General features: G+C 46.1%; 1 protein-coding gene across 2 annotated transcripts in view; it reads right to left on the bottom strand.

Moving 5' to 3' along the window:
- The window catches only part of MOB3B (MOB kinase activator 3B), a 204724-nt gene that overhangs the window by 34140 nt on the left and 148983 nt on the right, over window positions 1–21601 (bottom strand). The window lies entirely within an intron of this gene.

Raw genomic sequence — 21601 nt, 5'->3', positions numbered from 1 at the left:
GGACCGGGGCACGAACCCGTGTCCCCTGCATCGGCAGGCGGACTCTCAACCACTGTGCCACCAGGGAAGCCCTGGAGTTCTATTTTTAAAATGATAGCAATTAACCTGACATTTAAAAAAGAAAAAATACAGCAGGTCAAAACAAAACATCTTCCTAGGATAACTCGGCCTGCAGACTACCAGTTTGCAAATTCGGATCCAAACGTTTTCTGAGATACACTGTTTCTGAGGTGCGCAAATGCAACAAAACTTCATGGAAACTTTGCATTATACTTATTGTCCCCTCATCTCCTTGAGGGAAGGTAAGAGTTGGGGGTTGTTTTTCATAACACAGACTGGGTGAGGGGGCAGAGGAATCTCCCAGATTTCCTGTCTGATGACCACTACTCCCAGCTTGGTCAGAGCAACAAATAGGAGAATCCCAAGCCCACTTCCTTTCTGCCTCTCAGACACGGCTTAAACTCCTGGTCTTTACTCTGTTCTTAAGTAGTGACGTCATGGATTCCAAAGTTAAATACCTTTGAATTCCTATTCCGCTCCTTTTCCAGCCGTAGGACCACAGACAAGTTATTTACCCTCTCTGAGCTTCAGTTTCTCCATATGTAGGATGCAAGTAAAATTGCCAATTGTCCTGAGGATTAGAAGTGACACCCCTGTGACTTTTGTTTTTTTGTCAGTTAAGGAGGAGTCAAAACAAGGCCTTTTTTGCATGGCCAGGAGTGTCAGCATGACTAAAACCCTCCTACAGCGCCCAGGACAGAGTAAGCGCTTGCTAAAGGGAATGACACCTCCCCGGCCCCCGCTCTCTGCTTTGTAGATCTGGAACATCTAGCCGTTGTTATAAGGCAAGTAATTACCCTTATCAGGAAAAGGCAGACATGACCACCAGCCTCTTGGCAGAATTGCAGAGCTGCGCTCAGGGCATGTCCCTGGTCCCCAGCAAGCCTGGAGTTTTGCTGTCCGTGCCTCCACAGGGTCCCAGTGGCAGCTGTCTGGTGAGAGACACTCTGTAACGGGATCACCTGGGACACCGAGGACAGGATGAGCGACGGAACACAGCTGGCAGCTGGCAGAGGCAGGAATCTGCCTCCCCAGGGTCCGGCACTGATATTGGCTTTTCTTCCAAAACAAAGTGGCAACATATCAAATGAACCCAGGGAGAGACTTGGGCACAGCTTGGCAGCTGGCTGTCTGGGCAACAGATGCTGGGGGTTGGGGGGGGGGTGATGTAAAGCTGGCCAAAGGTGGAGGGCAGCTCCCCCCAGAGCGGATAGGTGTTTTCTCTGCTGAAGGAGGGGCCAGTGAAAACCACTGCTGCCAGCCTGGGAGACGGTCTAGAGGCTTCAAAGAAGCCTGAGATCCAGAGGTGATGGAATCCCCCATTATCCATATTCAAGTGTTGATTATGTTCCCATCAGAAGGGGAGTCCTGGAACCACACGGACACAACAGCAGAGGTTGACATGTGTTACTTTCGCAACCTGTCCGTGATGTAGGTTTTACTAGTCCTGTATCACAGATGAATTAACGCCAAGCACAGATTAACTCGCTCCAGGCCACTTAGGTAAACAGTGGCAGGGCTGGGATTTGGACCAAGTCAGCCTGATTCTAAAATCTAACAGATCTGGTTATGTTTGGAGTGTGACTCTCTCTGCCAAGGATAAAAGCACAGCTTAGTGCTACATGCAACGAGGCATCTAGAGATGACTCTTTGGTGGCACAGAAACATAATGTTAAAAAAGGAAAGGGGTGAGGAGAGAAGGGTGAGAGAAGTCCAAACCCTTGGGAGCCACAGATCCGAGGTACTAAGCGGTCAGCTAATACTCTGAGGCCCCCAAGCAGAGATGTGTTTTCTCTGCTGGTGCCTTAGACCGTGGGCCTGGGACTAAGGGTAAAAGCCAACATTTACTGAGCGCGTAACAAGTCTAGGTACTATTATTGTTTCCATCTCATAAATGAGGAAACAGACTCAGAAAATTAAGTAGCTTACCCGGGTCACGCAGCTGGCAAATGGTAGAGGGGTTTGGACCCAGGATTGTCTAACTCCAAAGCCCATGAGTACCCGCTACTCTGAAATCTGGAGATGTTGCTCTGGGACTCTGCACACACTTCCAGCTCCCAAGCCCTTCCTTCCTGGGTGGCCTGAATCCCCCCAGGGGCGTTCACCTTTCACGTCACCAGCTGCTAGGGGACACCGGGGTGGGGGGTTTCAGCTGTGCCATTTCGTCTGCTTGACCTTTAAAGCCGGTGCCCACACCCCACACACGCTGACTGAAGGTAAGGCAAGATCTTGGACACACCAAGGATGTTCATGGCATTTGTTGGGTCCCTCTAGAGTGTCCCCAATCTGCATCCCCCCATACCCCTCAAGTCCCTACGTCTGATCAGCTTTGAGCTCTTGGCTCTGCCCTCCATTCCACACCTGGTCTCTGGCCTTGCCTTTGACCTTGAACTTGGTTTGTTCTTGCCCCTTGCATGATCTTCACGGTATAGAGAAGAGCTGGTTTCAGAGTCTGGAAGACCTAGATTAAAATCCTAGCCCTGTAACTTACTAGCTGTGTAGGCAAGTGACTAGATCACTCTATTTCATTACAAAATGGAGAAAAACATTTACTCTCTAGGGTTCTTATAATAGTATCTGTAATGTGTCTGGCACGTGGTGGGAACTTTGAGATGAAGTCCTACTTTTGTTATTTCCCACTTGAACTCCTTGGGTAGGTAGGACCCCAGCCTCAGATCTCTTGTCTCTGGCTGCTAAGTTGGCCCTGACTCTTCCACCATCCCCTTCCTTACATGTAATTCATTCTTCAAAGGTGAACATTGCAGGGCTTCCCTGGTGGCGCAGTGGTTGAGAGTCCACCTGCCAATGCAGGGGACACGGGTTCGTGCCCCGGTCCGGGAAGATCCCACATGCCGCAGAGCGGCTGGGCCCGTGAGCCATGGCCGCTGAGCCTGCGTATCCGGAGCTTGTGCTCCGCAACGGGAGAGGCCACAACCGTGAGAGGTCCGCGTACCGCAAAAAAAAAAAAAAAAGTGAACATTGCAAATGGTTCAAGTCAGGACATGCTCAGCATGCACCACAGTCACCCCCAGGCCAACTTGGGAAGCTGAGAAGTCCTAGGCTGGATTTGTAGGGAGCCTAAGAACCCCGGTGGGTTCTCTGCTAAGCCAGAGATAAAATCGCAGCTCATAGAGTGTGGGGTTAAGAATAAGACAGCTATGTGGCATTTGGGAAATTCATTCAATATTATTGATGGTTCAGGGTCCAATTCTACAGTTTGTGTACTATCTTAGCCCTTTTCTCCCTTTCTCTCCTGCCTTCCAAGTGTTCAGATTTGTGTGTGTGTGTGAAAACTTTAAATAAACCATCAGAAGGTGGGAAGTGGAAGAGATCACCCCTCTGGATGTCCACCACTTTGGTGGACCCTGGAACTCTCATCCTGTGTAACTGGCCTCACGGAAGCAAGACAGGGTAAGACTCAGTGCTGATCTACTCCTTTCCCTGACAGGCTCCAGAGGGACCAGTTCATGAAAATTAATTTATCTGAGGGTTTCTTGTCTTCATGGTGCCGGTAAGAAGTATCTAATCTCCATTAAATAGCCACAGAAAAATGAACCCTGAGAGAGGCCAGATATGTGTATGTGTGATGTCATTTATTCCCAGTGAAGTCCTGAGCAGTGATATTATTATTTTATTTATTTATTTATTTATTTTTTTAATGTAACTGTGGCTTAGTTCAGCTAAAGTGTTTGCCTGTCCCCACAGATAAAAGGACGTAGAGTAGAGGTTTGGCTCCGACAACTCAGGCCCTTTCTTTGGCGTCCTGCAGTTACAGCTCCATGGCGCAGCAAACCTCACTGTTAAGATGACCAATTTTTGACCTCCACTGAGCTCAGTACCTGGCTTGCAGAAGAAGCTCAAAAAAATGTTTGCTTGTTTTCGATAAATCCAGGCTAACAGTAGGAAGAACGATAGGCTAATGAACCATCTCAAACGGACACTGGACTTGTTATCATGGCAGCCTGAACCTGAGGAGAACATGCAAGGCTCTGGGCAGAGGGCAGCCTATGTGTTCCAAGGGGCACCAATGACCCAGCTCAGGACTGTATCCAACCCCGTCCTTTTGTCCCTTCTGATTCTTTGAATACATAAGACACTGGGGACCCTCCACTTTTGTACTTCCCAAGGTCTGTGTTAAAAGTGACTAATTCTGGGAGGTCCTTAGCTAAGAAAAAGAGGATCATGAGGTCAGGTATACTTGTCAAAATGCTGCTTTTATAAATGTTTGCAATATACCTAAGCATAGTAAAGGATCTGAGCATTCCTGTAGCCAAAAGTCCTATTTAACTCTGGAACCTCCTTTTTCCTGTAATAGCTATTGGTTTAAAAGAGTCTGTAATCAGATTTCCCAGGTTTCATTTCTGGCTCTACTACCTATTAACAAGGTAACCATAGGCAAACGGCTTAGTATCTCTAAGCTGCAGTTTCCGCAACTGGAAAGAAACAGGGATATTTATGTTATCGGTAGCTCAGGGGGTTGTTGTGAGGATTAACTACACACACGTAAAAGGCTTTGCTAATACTTTGCAGATAGGAAGCACTCCGGTGCACTGTTAGTTTTAGTATCTCATTGACCAAATGTTCTTTGTAACATACTTTGGGATTAAATTCCTCCTGCATATTTATTTTCAGGAGGGCAGTCTTGGTATTAATCCATCAGTCCTGAACGTGCAAAGAATTTAGAGTGGTAGGTACTCAATTAAGCCCTGGATGATATTTGGCTTTGCATTATTTTCTACAAATTTCTCATATTTATGTCTTGTATTACTGTAAGTTCCCTGAACAAAGGGACTGTTTTATACTTTGATTCTATCTTTAAAAGCACCTGGCACAGGGCTAGGTAGGGAACACTCATCATTCAAAGTTGAATCATAAGAGAGCAGTGATCTTATTTAGTCAAGATGTGAATCCATCATCGCCTATGTGGGGGAGGAAAAAAGCCTACAGCAGAAATGATAGCTTTTGCCAGAGTCTTGATATGGTCCTGGCTTGCAAGGCTACACAATGCTCTTCTATGGAGGAGAGCTCTGAGATGAAGAACATTTTCATCTAGCCTAGGGGGTGGGAAGAAAGAATCTGAAACTCCTTTTTGTATCATTAAAACCTCCCTTTTTTACCTTTCAATATAGTTTTTCGGGGGGGTGAGAGTTAATTTTCAGTCACTGTACTCAATTAGAAAGTTAATGCCAGACAATATTAACCAGCAGTCATAACTGAAATAGACGGCATATCTGAAGGGTTTGGAGTTAAACTTTGACTAGTCTTACAATAACCCAGACAAACCTTCCGACAATAATCTCAGACAGATATGTATTGATCATATAGAAAACAACCTTTAGAATAGGTTAGAGAGGCCAGGCCATGCAGCATGCGGAACTTGCCAGACTAGGGATCGAACCCGTGCCCCCTCCATGGAAGCGTGGAGTCTTACCCACTGGACCGCCAGGGAAATCCCTATAGAAAACAACCTTTGAACAGAAGGTCTCGACATGATTTGCAAGCACGATTGATCTCAGAGCCTCCCCTTCCTCTACCCTACCCTGAGCCACAGCCCCTGACTCTCAGATTCAAGCTGGGAAATTTCAGACTCCAAGAAGCTGGCTCGAGATGAGAAGACGTGTTCAGATGAGCTTCACAAAGAGGTGATAGACATCTGGGTGCTCAAGGATAGATCTGGATGGCTCCGGGCAGGCTGTGTGGCTTGGTCTCTGCAAATGGGATCAGTGAGCCTAAAACGGGACCAGGCTGAACTCAGATTCTAGAATGAGCCCAGGCAAGGTGCCTGGGCAGAGGTCAGAACCCCAAACCAATCACTCACATGTTCCAGCAGGAATTTGCTCAACAATCAGACTCAAAGTAAGACTAGAGTTTGCTAAGTTATCAGGCCAAGGAGGAGGCCAGCCAGAGAGTTGGGGTGAAGGCGGAGGGTGCAGTGAGCCTGTGGGGCTTGGAGCCCCTCTTGAAGGCCCGACCAGGCAGCTTCACGGCTCCGTTTCTGCTGCTGGGGAGGACCTGGTACTCAGCCGGGAACCAGCGTCTGACAGAGCCCTGCTGAGTTTATGAATGTGTCTAACCACAAACTTTCTCATCTCCAAGCCACATTGAGTGCGAGAGCTAAACTGAGCATGGAATATAATCATTTCTCTGGGGCCCCATGCGGATTTGCCTTTCATCTCTGACTCAGCAACTATCCTTTCTCCCAAACAGAACTGAATAAAAATTCCAGTAATTTCTGAGCTTCAATCCATTTTCTTTCTTCCTCGTCCCCTCGCCTCCCCTCCCTTTCACTTAGCCCCCAAATGCCCCATTCAATCCTTCCTTTTCAGGCACCTCTGGAAAAAAAAAAGAACAAGAAGTTGTCTAAATGGCTTGTGTTTTTTTCTTTTATCCTGTTATGGAAGCTGCAAAAGGAGAGAGTCCCTCAGAGAACGCAGAGATGCTATGACAGGGCCACAGTTGGGAGATGGAGGTCCCAAAGTCAAACAAGACCCAGGCGGCAGTTTCCAAGCTAGCTGCTGCCCATTCTTGTTTTCATGGTTTTTCTCTGTTTTCTTCTGGAGAGAAAGCCAGATGCTTAGGGCTGAGAACCTGGTCTCTGACGACACTGGGTTGAACCTGGGCTGTGGATCTCTGGAGAGCACGGCCTCAAAGCCTGTCTACAGGGACACCAGAGGACTGGCCCCAGAACATCCCAGGTTCCACAAGCAGCTGGCAGACATTCCCGCCTGTCGTTCACCTAGCTAACGCCTCTTCCTTCTGTACAGCTCAGCTGAAAGCCTCCCATCATCCCCAGACTCAGGTTGCCTGGCATGTACCATCTGTTCCTGTAACTCTCCTGACGGCAACTGCACACTGATGTGTGTGGGTACCGGCTCAGGTCTGCCACCCCCTCCAGACTGTACGCTCCCTGAGGGCAGGGAGTGCATCCATGCTCCTCCCAGAAGGAGGCTTAGTGCCCAGAGCGGAGGTACACCAAAATCAAAGCTCAGAAAGGTGCGGGGACTGACTGGCCCGGGGTTTAGAGCTAGTCTGTGGTGAAAAGGGGTCTGAATTCAAGTCTGTCTGATTCCAGAGCCTATGCTCTTTCCACTCTGCCAGGAAACTGGATGGGATTCTTACGGCTCGTTTCATCTCTTGCCAATCCAATCGGCAGAATTGGAGAAGCCAAATCTGTTAAAAGACAAAGGTGGAAAAGGGCATATTGGCTCTTACTTCCCCAAAGGCATGTGTCATTCGTGGACACTGGTTAAGCGTCTGGCTCTGGTGTCAATCACTGGTTTCAGATTCCAGCTGTGGAACTCCCCTGATACTTGCCCGGGAGTGAGTTTGCTAACTTCTAAAAGGCTCGGTTTCCTTATCTGAGGAATGAGGATAATTATACCTGGTATTTGGTGAGACTGGGAGGATTAAACACGGAGCCCAGGGCCAGCAGGCTTTCAGAGGCATTCGGCGAAAGGCCGCTGATGTTATTACTGCTTTAAAAGGTGAGACTCTTCCTCATTAGAGTCCAGGGTGGGGGAGGGCTAATGAAACGGCACAGATGGAGCTGCCTTTTCTCTAAAGGACAAACTCTTCCTGGAAAGCAGATTTGGACCCAAGGTGATATATGGAAACACCGTGTGAACTGTCCGAGGAGCTTCCACGTGACACGGGATGAAGCCTAATGCCTTGGCTAATCTAATCCCTTGGGGACCCCAATGGCATGTCAGTAACAACAACCAGAAATACCTATCTTGAGCTCCTTCACACTGTCACTCCTGTCTGAGAGCATGTGTGCTGTCCTTTTGGTCTTTGGACGCCAGTACCAGGAGTGTGCATGTGAAAATCCCTCTACAAGTCATAAAAACCACTCATTCTCAATAGCTCATGAATAAAAACAACATCCCACACACGTGGGAAAAGAAAACAGGCCTCCTCCGGCAGCGTGGCTGAGAACATACCATTTCCAAAATACTTGCAAAACAAAACACAATTGGATCACAATGAAGAAAGAAAAAGAAAGAAAAGAAACCTTAACAACATAGACCTACTTCTTAAAAATCCTCTGCTCATAGTTTATTCTCTTGACCATTCCATCCACAGTCTCCTGCCTCCTGCAAAACGTATATATATATATATATTTATCTAAAGAAGCCTCATACTCTTGCTGATGAAAATTCAGCTTTGGAGGACCGATCCTTCTAAGCAGATGTTTTGTGTTATCTCAGTGCATTCCTCAAGAAAGTGTCTGTACACCATGCCAAGGAAAACAATCCTGTGTAGCAAGACTTTGTTCCTCTGCCTGAAAAAAAAAAGTCCCCAAACAAGCTGACAGCTGCAAATGGTTAGAAATAAACTGGCTACTACTCTCTTCCCCAGCTCCGTCTGCCCAGTCCCAGCTGCCCCTCACCCCAACCCCGAGTTACCCTCAGACCCATTATCACACTGGCTGGACCAAAAGGAGGGAAAACAGAATAGCAAGTGATGATACGTTCTAAACAGACTGTTAATTCTCTCAGACGTGCCATTTGCGAGGCGGAGGAAGTGCTGTTTCAGCCAGCCAAAGGAGCCTGCCTGTCACCTGCCCCTTCTTGTCCCCAGTGCCACTTCTCTGCTGCTGGAAGCTCCTTCATTTTTTTTTTTTTTGCGGTACGCGGGCCTCTCACTGCTGTGGCCTCCCCCGTTGTGGAGCACAGGCTCCGGACGCGCAGGCTCAGCGGCCATGGCTCACGGGCCCAGCCGCTCCGCGGCATGTGGGATCCTCCCGGACCGGGGCACGAACCCACGTCCCCTGCATCGGCAGGTGAACTGCAACCACTGCGCCACCAGGGAAGCCCTGGAAGCTCCTTCTTATTCGCATCCCCATCTCCAGGTTGGCTGGCTGCCTTCCCTCGCTCTGTCCTGGCGTGGAGGTGGAAGTACCTCAAGAGAGACCCGAGAAGACCTGAGAAAGGCATTCATTCACTAAGGATTGGCAATAAAAGCCATTAAAGATGAACTCTAGCTAGTTCAGACCTGCCGCGTTTGCTGAAAATCAAATGGCCCAAATGAGATAGAGTGAGCTGAGAACATGGTATTAATGAACCTCATTAGAACTGGAAAGTCAGACAGAAGCACCAGCACTTTGATCATGAGCCCCAGTCAGAGCTTGCAAATGACTCAGCCTCCCGGTCGTGGATGACCTGTTGTGAGTATTTTCACAAATAAAACTTTTCTTTATTCACCAGGAGAATCTTTCTTCCATTATGTGCAGGGCAATGAAAACCCAGTCTTGTCTGAGATGTGGTGTATATGTACATATGTATGTGTATATACACATACGTATACACAATGGAATATTACTCAGCCATAAAAAAGAATGAAATAATGCCATTTGCAGCAACATGGATGGACCTAGAGATTATCATCCTAAGTAAGCCAGACAAAGACAAATATCATATGACATCACTTATATGTGGAATCTAAAAAATAATACAAATCAACTTACTTACAAAACAGAAATAGACTCAGACATAGGAAATAAACTTATGGTTGCTAAAGGGGAAAGCAGGGGAGGGATAAATTAGGAGTATGGGATTAACAGATACACACCACTATATGTATAATAGACAACAAGGATTTACAACAAGGATTTATTTATTTATATTGAATATAGCACAGGGAACTATATTCAGTATCTTCTAATAACCTATAATGGAAAAGAATCTGAAGCTGTACACCTGAAACTAACACAATATTGTAAATCAACTCTAGTTAATTTTTTTTAAATACAGAAAAATACACACAAAAAATACACACACACACACACACACACACACACACACACACACAGAATACCAAGTCTTGTCCAAATAGTTTCTAATCTATAAACTTCTCTCCAGCCCCACTGCCGCTTCCCTAGCTCAAGCCACCATCACCTCCTGCCTGGTTGGCTGTGGCTCCCCCTTAGTGGAGCTTCCTTTCTTTACTCTTGGATTTCTTCTCTTGTCCCCAGGCAGTGGCCTTTGAGTCACAGTCTGAAAACCATTGTGCTATGGAAAGATCCCCCAGGGAACTGCTATTGGCCCACGTTTAACCTTGTCAAGTCCAAGGCCATAAGGCTGCAGTGAAAATTAATACCCATTTAACTCTTCACACCTAGCAGATCTCAGATGCATCTTTCTATTAACTTTTCACCCACACTGGGAAAGAACACCTCCTCAAATTGTATTTTATGTTTATATCGAAGCACCTATTTTCATATAAATAGAAAACTATCAGGTAGGTCATTTTCCAGAGTTACTAAAGTTTGAAATAAGCCAGGATTGATTGAGAAACAAACAATCCTGGGATACATGATTGGGGAAGGCAGGGGAGAGGAAAGAGATAGCAAAAGTAATCCATCCTTTTGAGAAACACGGGATCCAGAAAGAACAATGATTGGATCCCAACTTGAGGGGTGCTTTGCAGAGCCAAAAGGGAACAGGAAGAAATTGATCTGAGGCAGGGATGTAACTGTTGGGGGATCTTCTCCAGACAGAAAAGGTGTAAGAAAGGAAAACTTGCCAAAGAAGTTCAGAGCAGACTCTGAATGCAAAGACCCGCCCTGCATGAGGCTGAAGGGGATGAAAGTGGATGCAGATGACTCTTTGCATCTGAGCTGGAAGGGTTCTGGCAGGGACTGAGAAAAATTGGTGAGTCATCGCATTTGCATGTAAGACCCAATGAAGGTACGTTAGTGGGTTAGGGATGAAACCAGAAACGTAGCTTTTAAATCTGATCACTGGGTCAAAGTAGAGCTAAATTCATGGTCTGAACTGTATATCTGTAAAGTACTTACTTGAATATGGTCTTAACCAGAAATCACTTATTCAAATGCCTTCAAGGGTCAGAAAGGGACATAAAAGCGTCAAGTAGGCTGGCTGTAATACAATAGGGAATGGCACAGACTGTGACAACCTGGACAGTGCTTTATGCAGGAAAGAAAAAGTGTCTCAGCCTCAGCTAACTGTGTTGAGCAGGAATATGGGTCCAGGATTGCCAGAACTTCTGGTCTTTCAAGAGAATCGGAAGTCTAGGTTCTAATGTGAAATCTCTTCATAGTTAAATGTTGGTAGTTTAAAAACATTAAAAATTTTTTAAAAACATTTTATTTTTAGTGTAATTTATTTTTACATAGTTAACTCAGCCTGGAAAAGTTGACTCTCTATGACAGCTTAATTTTTAACTTTTACGTTTAAAAATTTTTTAATTTTACATTACATTTTTAATTTAATTTTTTTTAATTTTAAAATTTTTAAAATTAAAAAATGTCTTGGTAGGAATGCGCACCTGCAACCTCCAGATCTTAGTGTCTAATACCATTCTTCAAAAAGGGGAATCAGGGCCCCTTGGAGAAATAGCTGATTCTAGGGCTGGGGCAGGAAATGTAACAGAACACTTTGTAGCCCAGAAAGAAAGGGAGTCCTCGATAAAAACACAACAATGGAGGTGTGTCCAAGGGACCCTGGAGGCAACCTGAAAGAGCTCCTGCAAGGCCGAAGCTGGAATTTGAGCAAGAAAATAAATGGAGTAGTATTAGATTATAACCGAAAGTATAAAATAAATACCCATGAGTCCAGACTGATAGAAATAAATGATTGAATAAATAAGTGGGGAACAGACAAATTGCAGCAGAATTCCGAAAAATTTACGTAGTTACTTTCCCCTGAAGAAGGTGGAACTCCTTTCCGTAGCCTTGACTGTGGGGTATGCCAGGTGACTTGCTTCCAAAGAGTGCAGTTTGGAAAGGGAGGTGGGAAGAGTAACTTTAAAATGGAGAAACCTGGCAGACACAACGTTGGCCAGGTAACTAAGGTCAATGCCATCACTGATTAGTTTCTTGGCATATACCTTTGATATGATGTGAGGAAAATGTCACTTCGGCTCTGTGGACTTCTGACCCAAAACCCATAACCCCAATGGAACCATGAGAAAAATATTAGACAAACCCAAATTCAGGGACGTTCTACAAAACATTTACCAGCACTCCTTTAAACTGTTGAAGTCATCAAAAACAAGTAAAGTTTGAGAAAACGTCAGCTCAGAAGGGTGTAAGGAGACCTGACAACGAAATGTAATGTGGTATCCTAGATGGAATCCAGGAACAGGAAAAGGGCATTAGGGAAAAACTTCTAAAATCTGAATACTGTGTGGAGTTTAGTTAATGAAAATGCACTGATGTTAGTTCCTCATTTGTGACAAATGTCTTATACATGTAACATAAGATGTTCCTGACAAGGGAAACTGGATGAGTTATATGTGGAACTCTGTCTTATCTTTGCAACTTTTCTGCAAATATAAAACTCTTCTAAATACAAAGTTTATTTATATTAAAAAAAGATAACCACTCTGTGGGCCAAAAAATATTCAATAGGATCCAGGGGCCATGAGTTTGTACCCTTTGGTTTATGCACTGACAATTCTACGTTTCCTGATGACACTCTCCGATCAGAACTGGCTACATAATTTGCGGAGGCCCTTTTGCAAAAATTATAAAGAATTTCAAGATGGCGACAGCAAATATTAAACCAAGCATGGGGCTCTTCTGAGGGCAGGTCCCGTGTGACCATTCAGGTTCCATGTCTGGGAAGCCAACCATTTCTGATACACAGCATAGCCCAAACAGAGCTATCCTGTTAGTAGTTATCCTTGCCAGATAAAACTCCCAGCACGTACTCTATTTGTCCATTAACTGATGTTAAAAATTAACAAACACCTATATTTGGGGATGTGCTAGATATTAGAAATTTAGCAATAATCAGAGGAGCTAAATTAGACTGATAAATTATAAGGTCCCCTTATAATGTAAGTGAACCCTGGCACTGATCGGACACCCTTGAGGTTCTTCCCCTCACTCTCTAATTTCTCCTGTTTCAACTGCAACACTATTTACTATAATGGGACTTCTGAAGAAAGTGCATTTTTAAAATTATAAAAATGTGGAAAAGCTTCATGAGGTTATTTTATAACATTTGCAATTAAAAGTTTCCATTACGTTGGCTCCTGAGAGAAACTTAATTTCCTGAGCACCTAACGGCACCAGATATTAACATATGTTAAAATCATTCATTACCAATCAAACAAGCCAACAAACTCAGGAGTTGTTTCCCCCACTTTGCAGATGAGAAAAATGGGAATCACCTGTGCCCAAGTGACACAGGTACTAGGTGATGGAGCTGGAATCTCAACCCAGATCCGTCCCACTGCAAAGCATATAACACACCCTCAAATAATACAACTAATACACCCTCTACCTTCATAATTCCTTTAAAATTATTTAAAAAATTAACCTCACCTTCAAGAACATACCTCTGAATAGTTTTACAAATCCTCAACTGAAATAAATTACTGTAAGGCCATTAGCCAATTTTAAGGTCCTTAATGAAACATGACTTTTGAGAAGAAAAGTCTGAGAGTTCAGGACATTTGTCTTTTGGAATTTGGTGGAGGTGGACGGGAAGAGGATGCAGGTGGCTAAAGCAATTGCCTCTCTCGGACTTGAGATTCTGAAGCAGAGGTGAGAAACTGTCGGCTGCAGGCCAACCTTAGCCAGAAGGCATGTTTTCTTTGCACTACATAGTATTTTTGAAATGCTGCCAACATTTAGAAATTGGGAACTACGATACAAATATTAAAAGTCTGGCTTCTCTTGGAAAAACTCGAAAGACCTGGCACTAGTGGACTGAAATTCTCACACGGCAATAACTAAGTGATGTCTGCTCCCTGTAAACTGGAGATGCTGTACTTCCCTGGGCAGCTCCATTCATTTCATTCATTTACTTTGCCAGCCTAGACCCTTTAAAGAAAACATTGTGTTTCTCTATGTGGAAGCAGGTAGTTAATACACTTTGTTTTGTTTTGTGAGGCCAGGTGAGGCTTGGTTGCATAGAAAATATCTATTGGCTATACTAGAAAACCATTACTCTAGGAACACCATCCTAGGGTACATAATACTTACGTACACCGTCCTAGGGTACGTCCCTGAGTACGTAATACTTTCAGATTCCATCTTCCTTCCAGGCCCCTCTGAGCCCTGCAGTGGGACCGTCCTCTTTCTAAAGTGCTCCATTTGACACAAATGTGCAGAAGGTATCATTTGCTTTATTTCTGAAGGCAACACCACTGGGCACATTGATAGACAGACTCCTGGGGGTGATGGAAGCAAATGGGTTTGTGTTTTGCAACCCTACATCTTTTCTTTGGTAACCTTCCTAGGTGGTCCTCAAATCATGTAGGCTTGACTTTCTTACTGCCTGCATATTTACCCAATACATGGACACCGCTAAACCCCCCTTGGCATGGCGCATTTGGTCTATTCTACATTTACTACCTACTGTGGTACCTTGGTGATGTCACACAGAAACACTGTCAGCCAGCTGTCACTGGAGGAGAGAACAAAAGCCCCACCCCATGCATCCTGAGAGGATCCTAGAAGCCCCCCGCCCGACCACCGCTGCCCATCCCCATGACAACCTTGCAGAGCAAGTGTCCCCTTGTCCAACGGCACCTCTCCCCATTCCTAGGAAGGTTCTCACATGTCCTGGCCCCAAAGGCATTAGCACTCTTTGGGACTGTAATTAGCAATTCTCATATGTTTTCGAGTTCTCTGAAAAAATCTCCTAACTTATAAACCTATGGTTTGTGTTTCAGACAGGTATTTGGGAACATAAATTTATAAAAGTAGGTGACTGCCTCATTTCTTTTGCTCTAATCATATGAGTAATGTTTAAGAAAATTTAGAAAATGCTGTCAAGTAAAGATACCATTACAACCCATAATCCCACCAAGAAATAACCACTGGTAATATTTGGTATGTAACCTTCCATTCTTGTCTCTTTGCATATATATAATATATAGTTTTTAAAAAGTAAGATTAGGGCTTCCCTGGTGGCACAGTGGTTGAGAGTCCGCTTGCCAATGCAGGGGACGCGGGTTCGTGCCCCGGTCCGGGAAGATCCCACATGCCGCAGAGCGGCTGGGCCCGTGAGCCATGGCCGCTGAGCCTGCGCATCCGGAGGCTGTGCTCCGCAACGGGAGAGGCCACAGCAGCGAGAGGCCCGCGTACCGCAAAAAAATAATTGTGGTCCCTGGACCAGCAGCACCAGCAGTCACGGGGAACTTGTTAGAAATGCACATTCCCAGACCCCAAGTTAGAGACACTAAATCTGAATCTTTGGGACTAGGGCCCAGCCATCTGTGTTTTAAGATGCCACCCAGATAATCCTGATCTGTGCCGATGTTTAAAGAACACTAGCCTAGAATATTCCTTTGTGCATATTCCTGGCTCAAGGATACACAGCCTGCTTAACCAAACAGGGAGGCTCGCTGAAGATTCACAGAACCTGGTTTCAGACCGGAGTCTAAGTCTCTTGCCTGCCACTTGCTGGCTACGTGATTTTGGGCAAGGGAATTAGCCTCTCTGAGGCTCAGTCTCACCTCATTAGGTTGTTGTGAGGATTAAATCAGGGGGAAAAAAAAAAAAAGAAAGGTGTTTTCCAACATAGGTACAGCTTGATAAATATTTGCTATGATCATTACCCATCAGAAATACCATGATAGTTTTCAGGAGGTCAGGAAGGCAGCTTTGGAGGTAGAGGAAGCCAAATGATCTGGAGGTTGACCATCCAAAACAGATGTTTATTCCCCGACTTTTCTCTAGTACAGACATGGATTTAGATCACACCAGCTGTTGGTGTGAACAGATGAGTCTCCCAAGATGAGACAATAAATCATTCTCCCAGGAGATGTCTTCAAACCGTGGAAGTGCTGAAGATATATGGCTAGAGACGTGGGCTTGTGGACCTGAAAACTGCCAGGGGTGGGAGGAGGGGCATAGGAAGGGGACCCTGCCAACACCTAAGCAATGTTTTCAAATGGCAGCCATAAAAGCATCTGAAGGGCTTGTTAAAACACACATTGCTGGGCTGCACCCCAGAGTTTCAGCGTGTTTGGAGTGGAGTCCGAGGTTTCGTGCTTCTAATAAGTTTCCCGGTGATGGTCATGCAGCTGGTCGGACCACACCTTCACAGCTAAATTGAAACCTAATGGAAGTGAAAGGCAACACTGAACTCTGCCCTATAAAAGTTTAAGAAAGGAAGAAATGTTCTCCAAGACTTTCACATTTCCTCTGTAAAATTTAAACTCCCCTGATGTACTATTTAGATTTGCCTCGGCCAACTTTACAGGCATGCTGATGGCCACGTTTTCATTTGAACGCTCATTGGAGAGGTGGATGCACGGGCAGCCTCAGCCTTTGGTCCACTCTCATAGGCAGTGGGAGGGTGAAAAATCAATCATTCAGTTGTACCTCCTCCTCCCAAGAAGCCGACACATATTAATCACTTAGTATGTACTAAGTGCTTGTATGTTCATGTCATCTAGTCTTTTCTCCAATCCCGTGAGGTAGGTATTACTTGTATCTCAGTTTTACAGATGAGGAACTGAAGCTCAAGAGAAGTTAAATGTTGGACTTCCCTGGTGGCGCAGTGGTTAAGAATCCACCTGCCAATGCAGGGGACACAAATTCGAGCCCTGGTCCGGGAAGATCCCACATGTTGCGGAGCAACTAAGCCCGTGAGCCACAACTACCGAACCTGTGTTCTAGAGCCCACAAGCCACAACTACTGAGCCCGCATGCTGCAACTACTGAAGCCTGAGCACCTAGAGCCCGTGCTCCACAAGAGAAGCCAACACAATGAGAAGCCTGAGCACTGCAACAAAGAGTAGCCCCCGCTCGCTGTAACTAGAGAAAGCCCACGCGCAGCGACGAAGACCCAATGCAGCCAAAAATAAATAAAATAAATAAATTTTTAAAAAGAGAGAGAGAGGTTAAATGTTCTGAACACACACAGTACTAAAGATTTTCAGAACTCAGATCTAAAAACCTTTGCTTTTCTCTTTCTGACCCACACAATGGGTAGAAGAGTCCTTGCTTGTAGGCTGAAAACCACGTGCACGGTTGGGAACGAACCAGGCATTGTTGGATCTGAGCTGAGGTCATGGGAATGGACTTAGCATCAGGAAGTGGGTAAAGGGTGCACAGCCTAGATTCCTGCTCACCTGCCCTCCAGCAAGCTCTGGTCGCAGCCTCTGGAAAACTGAACAGGAGGGAGAGGTGGCCTTGACCCCATCCAGTTCCTCACACACTACCCTCAAGGATGTGGCTAGGATGATAACATCCATCCCCAGTGCTACCTCCAAAGGGACACTGCCAGGGTTTAGTTCCAGGAGCATCAGAACCACGGGTCAGCTTAGGTGAATGACTAGGGGGATGAGGGCTGGGGATCTGGTGTGCCAGAGTCTCTTCCCCTCTCACCCTGCTGGCTCACTCCCTGGTTTTCTGGTCCATTCCTCCAGCCGCTGCCAGTCCTGATTCACTCTCTGACCCAGAACCACACCTGGGGAACCACGTGCATCTTTGGGGATTATATGATTGGGTAGGGACGGAGCCTGGTCATAAAGTGATAAGGGAAACTGAGGTCTTATCATATCGGGAGGCCAGGAGAAAACTGGAAAGATCAGGTTCAAACACTGAAAGGCTGTCATTTGGAAAATGAATGGGAGAAGAAAACAGCAAGCCACTCACCCAGGGCCACAAAGCTAACAAGTGCGGGAGAGGAATTCAAGCCCATTTCTTTCCGACTTCAAAGTCTGTTCTCTTTCCACTACTCTATTCTCTTTTTATGGCTGAAGGCAGTCCCTTTCTTCTTCCCTTCCTTCTTAAGATCAACAGGAAGACACACTGTTGTACTGCCAGAGGTGTCCAAAAGGGGGATTCATTGCCTGGGGTGGTGGTGAGTTCCCCACTCAGGGAGATGTTCAAGTAGAGGCCACTTGCTCGTGTTGCTAGAGGGGATCCAGGTTAAGAGAAGGTGGTTTCCACTACTGGTTGCATATGACAATCACCTGTGTTTGTTAATAGGCCAGATTCCCAGTCCCCCGTCTAGTCCCCTGGGTCTCAGGTGCAGCTCAGTTATAGCTAATTTTTCAAAGCACCTTTGGGGACTCCAATGCAGCTTTTGGGAATCGTTGGGGTCTCCTTCAACTCTGAGATACTATGACCATAGTGACCGTGGTCTAAGAGAGGGCCAGCTGTGAGGTGTCAGTGCTGGTGTTAACGGCGACAACTATACTAGCTAAGTGTTGAGTGTTGACTCTGGTCCAGGGCTGGTGCATTACTTCATTAAATACCCCACGAGGCAGGCACTACCTTCATGCCCATTTCACAGATCAGGAAGATTAAGTTTCCTGCCCAAGGTCACACCACAAGTGGGTGGAGGAGCTGGGCTGTGAGTTCAGGCAGGCTGACTCTAGATCTTCTCCTCTTAATCAGAGGAGGGGAAGGCACCAAAGGTGACCTGATCCAAAGCCATCCAGTCCACAGGTTCCATCCAGTCCGCAGGTTCTGAATAAAACCCACCAGCAGCTAATCTCCCAAATCACAAAAGTTCCACAGCACAGAAATGACCAAGAGAGTGAAACAGACTCTCAGACTATGAAATGACTATAATAGCTAAAAGTGTTGCGAAACTCTCAACGTATAAATGATAGGCATTTCTTTGGTCTTTGGTGTTGTATTCGACTTTTCACATTTAAACTTTTCAACACAGCACGAGTGCACCCCAGTAATTCCTACTGCTATTCCTTCACTCAAAAACAAAACGTGCTCCTTAAAAGTGGTTTTATTGGGTCCTGGAATGTTCAAACAAAATGACATTAAGTATATTGACACGGTTAAAACATTAACCCTAGTGAAACTCCTGATGTGCTAATTCAACAGAGCCTGCCCAAGCCTTTCTGGGAAAAGCTGGGTCACCTGCTGTACCTTGGCCAAATCCTCACCCACCACGTGGCCTGGAGGCCAGCTTTAGCACCAGGAGTGCGACTTTAGTGCAGGGACTTTCTCAACCAAATATGTTCTATTTCCTCCCTCAGGGTCATCTCAGTCTTAGGAGAGTCAAGGGCAAAAAAAGGAGATGTGATGTCTATACTCTGAGTGCTGAACTCACAGGGGACTTTCCAGGTTACATGCCCTATTAAACTAACCCTCTCATTAAAGTTGACTCTGGGCAAAACTTTGGGAGGAACAGAGGAGGTCTTCTTACTGCCAAGCTCCTCTCCCCGCAGCATGGCTAATTACCCTTGTTCTTGCTTCCAGCCTAAGGTCCTTAAGCTATTCTTGCTTTTTTTTTTTATTTTTCTTTGTGGTACGCGGGCCTCTCACTGTTGTGGCCTCTCCCTTTGCGGAGCACAGGCTCTGGACGCGCAGGCTCAGCGGCCATGGCTCACGGGCCCAGCCGCTCCGAGGCATGTGGGATCTTCCCGGACCGGGGCACGAACCCGCGTCCCCTGCATCGGCAGGCGGATTCTCAACCACTGCGCCACCAGGGAAGCCCCTATTCTTGCTTTTTAATGATCCTCTCTCTCAAAGTTCCTAGCGCTTTGTGAGAAAGGTTAAAACTCACTGGAAAGAGTTGTAACAGCTTGAATGGAGTCAACCAGTCGGAGACGTCTGGGACTTTCCCCTCTGCCTAAGGAGGCTCAATTTATCCTGGGGCTGGGAAGAGGCAGAGCCGAGGTCACCTTTTCAGACCCAGAAATCACCTGGGAAACCAAGTCACAACCTCTCACCAGGCTCCTGCTCAATCGGGGTGACCTTTGGAGAGGCTCCTCAGCTGACATCCACGAGGTGTGGCTGAGATCAGTGTGTCTCAAACTCTTCACTGCAGGCACTGAGGTGCTGCCGAGCTAGCGGAAGGAATAAGAGATCTCTTCTCCCACCTATCCATCCCTGTCGATGTTCAAATTCTATGTAGGATTTCACTGGACAAAATCGGGTGACTTTTAAGGTCCCTTCCAGACCTAACATTCTATCATTCTGAGACTCTATTTCCCACTGAAATAGACAGCTGTCTCCCCAGCCCATGCTGATCTGAGGACTGCTAAAGGGTGGACACCTCTTCCCTGGAGTCCTGGGGGTATAAGTCTGTCTCTGCCAAGTGACTAGGAAGATGCCTCATTTTCTTCACATCCTGGCATCACACGGGACCCTCAAAGTCCCTGGAATTCTGCCAAGTGCCTATGAAAACCAAGCCAGATGCAGACAGCTGGGGTCTGGGTGGAAGAGCCACTTCGAGCAGCATACCCCAGGCTGGGCCCCTCAGGGCACTGGCTGATTTGTGATGGAATTAAAGACGTTTTCCAAAATTTCAGCTATGGCCCCAGAATGTTCCAAGCCCATGAGAAGGTCATGTGAAATTGGTGAGGGCTGGGCATAACCTGATAAGAGTGGATGTTCTCTAGTCTGAAGCCTTGGAGTCAGAAAGCTCTGAGTTCATAATTCTGATGCCCCTCATTCCAGCTCTGTGGCCTCGAGCACATGATTTCATCTTTCTGAACCTCAGCTTTTTCATAGGTCCAATGGACAATGAGACAGTTTGGCACAGTGTCTGGCACTGTAAATGTTCTTACCAGGTCAATGCCTGGGCTGCCTCAAAATGTGATGACTAATAAAATAAGCCAAAAAATTAAGGGGCTCAAAGTTACCCAGCTGTGTGGATGGATACCCATTGCTTAAGGTATCAGATCAATTCTCTTTCTACGTGGGCTTCTCTGCCTAAAGTCCCAGGCTCCCCATAACACGTGACACAGATTCAAATGTTTCCAGCTATTCCCAGGGGCCTGATTCACTCTTTGCACCCAGAAACTGGAAAGCGTGTGTATTGTTCAGAAGATCAAGGCTAACCATCCCCCAAGTCCCCCACCCTCACTCCTGTGACTCAGGGCGAGACAACTGCCTAATAAATCAAGGCCCGTTATGAGCTCCTTCAAGCTGATTCACGCATGTAGCTCCTTGGCTCCTACCTGGGCAGAGAAAAGACAAGACTGAGAATTCCCTGGACCTTGCCCTCCCAGGACGTGATAAAAACCTGACACGTGAGAACTTGCCGTGATCTGTGGTTCTCCAGTGTGCCATGAGAGATGAAGGGACCACTCATAATGTTATTCACTACAGGGCAGAACTGGCAGAAAGAAGGGTGCTTCCTGACGTTCCCCAGGGATGTGACATGACCAGTGACCCTATCACCCCCCAAACCTATTCAAAGCCCCCAAACAATATCATAGACTTCTAGGGCTTGGTGCTGTGTGGTCTTTATGCATTAAACATACAATTAAACGGGTAAAACTTTAGTAAGGAAGGTACTGGGGGAGGGGAGAATACATTGATGAATAAGACAATAAGAGAACAGTGGAGCAGATGGAACAGATGTGGAGGGAGAAGAAAACGTCCATCAGTTTCACCTACCATGTGCCCGGAACCATTCAGGTCCTTTACAGCAGCGATCCTCAACCTTTTTGGCACCAGGGACCGGTTTCGCGGAAGACAATTTTTCCACGGAAGGGGGGTGGGTGGGCGAGGGGAGGGTTGGTTTCGGGAAGATTCATGGGCATCACGTTTATGGTGCACTTTATGTCTATTATTATTACATTGTAATATATAAGAAAATAACTATACAACTCACCATAATGCAGAATCAGTGGG

The sequence above is a fragment of the Aethalodelphis obliquidens genome, unplaced genomic scaffold (assembly GCF_003676395.1).
Source record: "Aethalodelphis obliquidens isolate GAN/ISIS:26980383/991018 unplaced genomic scaffold, ASM367639v1 scaffold64, whole genome shotgun sequence".
Taxonomy (NCBI): Eukaryota; Metazoa; Chordata; class Mammalia; order Artiodactyla; family Delphinidae; genus Aethalodelphis; species Aethalodelphis obliquidens.
The sequence above is the reverse complement of the archived record's forward strand: the minus strand, read 5'-3'. Positions and strand labels throughout refer to the sequence as shown.